Genomic DNA, 6,184 nt, shown 5'->3' on the forward strand with positions numbered 1-6,184 from the left:
TCCAAATCACTGATGAAGATATTGAACAGGGCGGGCCCAAGGACCGAGCCCTGTGGGACCCCACGTCCCACGTCCTTCCAGGTCGAGAAGGACCCATCCACTACCACTCTCTGGGTGCGACTCACTAACCAGTTGGCGACCCATTGGACTGTATGGGTGTCTACGCCACAGTCCCCCAGCTTCCTAATGAGAATGGGGTGAGAGACAGTATCAAAAGAAATAAAAACATTATAAACAGGGAGGAACAAGAATGAATTCTTTTATCAGAGTTATAATTTTAGAATTCAGGTTGGCCCAAATCTTTAAATATGGAAAAAGAAGGCTCAAGTTAATTTAGACTTTTCCAGTCAAGCTGATAGTCTCCACAACAGTGTCAAAGATAACAGCAAGGGATTTAGCTTAATAATTGGGAAGCTATGCCATTACCTTTTTAGAGCAGCTTCTAAATGTTGAATAATTGCTGGTAAAGTTGTTTGATCTTCTGGAAACATGTGTTGCAGCAGATGGTTTCTGACCTACCACTGCCTTTATGACATACTGGAGATAATCCTTCCTTTTTGACCCCTTTTTGGTTCCCTTGGAGAGAACTGTACAGTAACTGGATTTGATGAGGGCCCACCAGCTGTGTTTAATTTATTTTTCATCCCGTGTTTAAACAGTAGTTGTGGGGTATGCTAAATTGAAGTTTCTGAGGAACTAAAATTCATTGGGGAAACATTTAAGGCAGTTGGTGTATGTTACTAACCTTAGGACCAATTCTCTATTTGCTGCTATGTGTGAATTATGTTTACTCTCATTTTCTCTGTGTTGCCAATAAATGTACTTCATGCTTCCTTCTTGTTTGGGGAAAATAATGTGAAGGTTCTTGTTTCCTTTTTTTTTATTTCTGAGTTACTTTCTTATCTTTTCTTTATTTGTGACTTAAGATATGGGCAAAATTTAATGAGGGTTGAGTTCCTGACCCCCTTTTGTGCTTTTGAAAATTTTTCCTTTATTCTAGAGACACAAAAACAATACATCAATTTTGGGAAACCTTCTGCACGTGGAATTAGTTAGTGCATAGTAAGGCAGGGTGTGAAGTTACAGTATAGTAGCTACTTTTTGCTAACTAACCAGGTAAACACTCTCGAGTACTTTAAGAGCGTCTCTGCTAGTAGCTTACATCTCTGAAAGTGGAGTAATCTACCTTGCACCACATTTACACTATGTCTGACCAGAACACCTATTGTTCCCAGCAGGATAACTACACCTCAAGCTTACTGTCCTGCTTCAGGTGGATTGTCTCCTAAACTGGAAATAAGATTTGAGTAAGACAATATTTTTTATTGGACCGGTTTAGAGATGAGAAAGATGCTAGACAAGTGTCTGGGCATGAAATATTTTTGCTCAGGTGTGTGATCAGTAAAGAACCGTTCCTGTAGTGAAACCAAATTATATAAAATGAATAAGACCTTTCAAAAGGGAAGATGGCTGTTTTCACCTGAGGAACAAAGAAAGGCTAGCTGGAAGAGCAGATAAGTTTATAATAAGCCAAAAAATCATTGCCTGTATAAGTCCTTGGTTTTTGCTGTCCCATAAAGCTATAATTTTTAATCCCAGTAGGAATGTCTATATGTGCAATCAGTCACGATTAAATTTACTGTACATTATCTTAATTTTTTGGCAGGTGTCTACACATGCAGAGAACTGGCATTAAAGTTAGTGCCAGTTCCCTCCAGCCCTGCCGTGTCCCTCTGTGGCCACTGGTGGGAGTTCCAGCCTCTGGAGCCAGTTGCCAGCACTTGGCAGCCATCTTTAAAACACAGCTCCCATACTGTGCAGTCCAGGAAGACTCTTCCTGTGTTGAGCCAAGCAGTGTGGCATGCCCCAGCTGCGCTTCTCAGCCACAGCTGCTCCAGCCCCTGGCCCTGGCACCCAGGGCCTCCAGATCCTGCTGGCCTGCCATCATCATCCCACCTCTCCTCATTGGGGACCCAACCTACCCACTACTCCCGTGACTGAGGCCCTATGCCGGCCACCTGGGCCCCCACCAGGCCCACTTTAACTGGTGTCTGGACTGGACTTGCGCCCTGGTTGAGTGTGCCTTCAGCCACCTTAAGGGCTGCTAGCTCTCCCTCACTGTTTGCTTTGAGATGGCCGAAACTTCCCCTGGGTCATCATTGCAGCATGCGTCCTGCACAATATTTGCAATGCAGCCCATGGGGGAAGGGGAAGTGCTCCTACCAGCAGCCTCCATGAACACCTCCATCAGGTGCTGGAGCAGGAGAATGCAGTCCTGAGTCCACTGCTGGCACATATGCCGCATACAGTGGGCTCCAGTGCTGGGTTGCGGTGAGGTGGAGGCTACGTCTTTGCTGGAGCCGGTGCACTCTCCCCTGCATCCAGATGTTGGCCCTGACGAGGCAAGAGACAGAAGCTTTTTGTGAGAGTTTGCAACATTTCAGAGATAAGATGCTCTGCACCAGGGGCTATGCACTCACTGCCCAGCCTTAGATTGGGAGTTGGGCATGCACAGGTGCCCAGGGACCATGGTAAGTCAGGCTGGGCAGACCCAGGCCCAGGCAGCCAATGGCAAAGCCACCCATCCCTGCACATTCTCTTGGGGCTAGTGGCCCGCTGGGTGCTGGTTGCAGGCAGCCTGCCTCCCCCACCTGCTTCCCAGGGTCGGACAGGACAGGCTACTGGCAGCATCTGCTGCTGTGGCTTCAAACCCTGCTCTCCATCCCCCCCCCCTCCCCCGGTCCTGCAGGCCAACCACTCTGCTGAACTGCCAGCCAGCCCATGGCACCCAGGATCAAAGCATGCAGGTCTCCAGGACAACTGGGGTGAGCAGCTGGTCATGCCCCCATCCTCCCCACTGGGGGCCTCTCCAGGGAGGCTCTCCAAGGCTGACTGTCACATGCTGCTGCTGCTGCACCCAAAGCTTGCTCCTGCTGCATGTGCTCTGGGTGGTGTGTGATTAGCTATTTGTGCAGGCTGAGGGGTGCCTGAGCAACTATGCCCTGCTGATGATGATCCTCCTGGTACCCCAGGTAATCCTGGTGTGGGACTGTGAGCTATGACGGTGTGGGGGGCAAGCCTGGGCTGCCCTGCAACCTCCACTGCCACCTACAGGGCTACCTGTGGCAGTGCTACAAGTCCCTGCCCCCCACTGCCAAAAAGGACATCACCACTGGCACTGACACCTTCCTCTGTGTGTGAGAGGCCCATGCCCACCCAGCTGTGGGGACATGGGCTGCTCAATAAACTTTTGAATTGTCTCGCCTCTCTGCGTGCTGTGGGGGAACCTGAGGCCAGGGGAATGCAGGCAGGTTAGGTGGAGGGGCACCACCCCAGAGCACCACAAGGTTCCCACTCTCCTCCTGGCTCCAGTTTGGGTCCCAGGTGGACTTAGATAGGGAGGACATGGTGGTGGTGTGTCCCACACCGGCTCTCTGGGCCTCATCATGGCTTTCCCTGTGTGGCTGGCCCTGAACAGTGGCCAGCAGTGCTCAGCATGGGCATGGCCAAGGCCTGTGAACCACGTGGCAGAGACAATATACCATAGGACCTGCAGAGACAAGACAGACTGCTGGGGGTGAGTAGCAGCAGGGAGCAGGTATGGGCCCTGCTTCCAGAGACAGCCAGCCAGCAGCCCTGGGGAGATCTTGGGGCTGGGCAGGGAGTACGGCAGGCTGTAGCCCTTTACAATACTCACATGTGGACAATCAGCAGTTCTGGCTAGGTGCCTGTGTCCTGTCATGGGGGGCACACAGGGCCTGCAGTGCTCCTGTGCAGAACACAGGCTCTTCCATGCTTCTGTGGTGTGTGTCCCAGGTCACAAAATGGCTGGAGACCTTTATAGCCTGCAGGTAGGTGCTGCTAGAGAGGCAGTCCAGCCTTGGGGCAGGTGAGGCACCCAGTCAGGAGTCCTGGCACTGGACTCAGGCTGGCTCCCTAGTGGCTGGGCAGATCTGGCACTAAACTTAGAGTTATTGAACATTAACTAAATGTGGCTAAATTTGATACCTGTATTTGCATCAACTCTAGTCATGATTAAGGAAATTTACTGTGCAGTAAGGATGTGCATGTGTAGACACTTGCTCATACCGTGCAATAAATTAAGCTAAGGCCCAGCAAAGCACTTCATGTAGATGCAGCCAATCTGTTTTCCAAAGGTATATAAGTTTCCTTTTGAGGACCAAGACTGTGAGGTCACACATGAAACAACTGTTCCATGAGAAATATTCTCTCACTGGTGATTAGGAGTTTCTGTTCCTTTGTCACTTTTTAGAGAATTAGTTTTGGAGTATGGAGATTGTTAAACTCAACACTACCGCTAAATCAGAAGCAACATAGCTGCATTGCCCTAATTAGCACTGTTGAGTAATAGGTCCATTAGCCCATCCAAAGCACTGATAAGCTTAACCTTATTCTTGTTTTCTGTTTTCAATTTTCCTTTGTTTCCTCCTTTTTCTATTCTGAAGAGTATCTGGCTTATATAAATGTATGGCTATCCATTGAGATTAATTCTTATACTTAAATAACTGTTACCATTGGTAACAGATTGAATCTGAGTTTCAGTAGGCTGCACAGTTCATGCTGTTGATTTATCAATGGTGTATTTTAATACTAATGTGAGACAGCATCCAGCATCTGAGTGATCTCATTAGTGATGATTTTAATGCATTTGGCATACCTAAGCAACCAAGGCAGCTTACACATACCTAATTATTAATATACTTTAGTCTTGTTCATATCTGTGCCTAAATCTACATACATGTAAACAGCTGCATTCAGATGCAGTCAGTTCCTGAGGAAAACCTTATTATGGCCATGGGTTTGCTCCCAGCTTAAGGCTTACCTCTTGACTTCTGGTTGGGTTCATCTGTGTCTGATTGCCCTGCAGCCAGCTGAGCTATAGGATATAAGTCTTAGGTGAAATTTGGCTGCCCAGTGCCCTACCAGCCTCCAGTTATTCCTGACTTTTTGACTGTTTTCAAACCCTGTCTCATTGCTCCTGTCCTGATTCCTGTGCTTGGTTAGTCATCAGCAGGGATCCTGGTGTGACAGGAGTGCCTTTTCTGGAGTCCTTCTATTGGTGACCTGGCTCTCCTGTTATGGGCCAACTGCCTGCCTTCTCTCCTGCCATGCCTTCATCTTTATTGATTAATGGATGTAATTAAACAGAAGGCTGCCCATTTTCTGCTCCGCTGCTAGGGGGCGCTATCTGTGGCTCCTTTTCCTCCCCTACACCGCAGCCCAAGCCTCGCAGATGATACTTATGAGGTTTGATCTGTGGCCTTGTTGTAATTTGGCCTTCCCCCTGTCCTCCCTGGGCTTTCCACAGCCCTATCTCGCTCTGCATCTTCCTGGTGCTCAGGCTCTCCGCAGCCCTGTCTGGCACTGCGACTTCACTGGTGCTCGCCGCCCCCTCTCTCTGGGGCTTCTCAACGCCCCCTCTCTCTGGGGCTGGGGTTTCCCACGCTGCTGCAGGTACTCTATGAGGCCTCCTCCATCCCCTAATAGCCTCACGCAAACCACCAGTAAAAGCAAACACAAACACAAAGCCCCTAGGCTATAATAAAAATCCAAGCCGCCCAGCTAAAACATCATTCAATCCCTACCAAGGAATACTCCATCCCATAACAGCATCAGGAGCTGCTTGTGCAGTCAGGCCTCTTTTTCTTTTCTCACTCAGGCAGAGCTCCTTCCCCTTGGCTACCAGCAGGGAACTACTCTCCTGGCCTCAGGCATGGGTTTATGTGGGAGCCAGGCCCTGCCCCTTCCGGTCAGCTGACCAGGTGCAGGTGCAGCCAATTCCTTCCTTAACCGGTTGTCCTGGCAACTGGCACCTGGGTTCCTGCCTCTCCTCTGAGAGTAACAGGCACCTTAGTGTCCTGCTACACACCTTCCCCCCTTAAGGCTCTCGCTCACCCGGGTGGGTCCTCATGTTTGTGGGTACCGCCTTGGTCCTGGGCTTCTCTCGGGCTTTCTTTGGTCACCTGGTAACTCAGGAGGCGGAGGTTTTCAGGTGATTCCTACTTGCCTTTTCCCCAGGGTCACGCCATGTGGGATTTGCTGAGAGTTACCCTGCCACAGGTAATCCTCCCCACATTAGCTGCAGTCATAGTGGAGTCACTGGCCCAACTGTTTGAGTATGCGTGGTGCTCAGAACAGGTCTTGGAGGACTGGAAAAGGGCCA

At 49.6% G+C, this 6,184-nt stretch overlaps 1 long non-coding RNA gene across 1 annotated transcript in view; it reads left to right on the forward strand.

The window, feature by feature from the left end:
* The first annotated feature begins 789 nt into the window (after nt 1–789).
* LOC109291438 overlaps nt 790–6,184 on the forward strand; it is a 36,501-nt gene continuing 31,106 nt past the window's right edge. Inside the window, exon 1 of the long non-coding RNA XR_002095845.1 lies at nt 790–1,390. This is a non-coding gene — a long non-coding RNA (uncharacterized LOC109291438). The remainder of the gene's footprint in view (nt 1,391–6,184) is intronic.

This window comes from Gavialis gangeticus, unplaced genomic scaffold (genome assembly GCF_001723915.1).
Source record: "Gavialis gangeticus isolate Ggan-Ray unplaced genomic scaffold, GavGan_comp1, whole genome shotgun sequence".
Taxonomy (NCBI): Eukaryota; Metazoa; Chordata; order Crocodylia; family Gavialidae; genus Gavialis; species Gavialis gangeticus.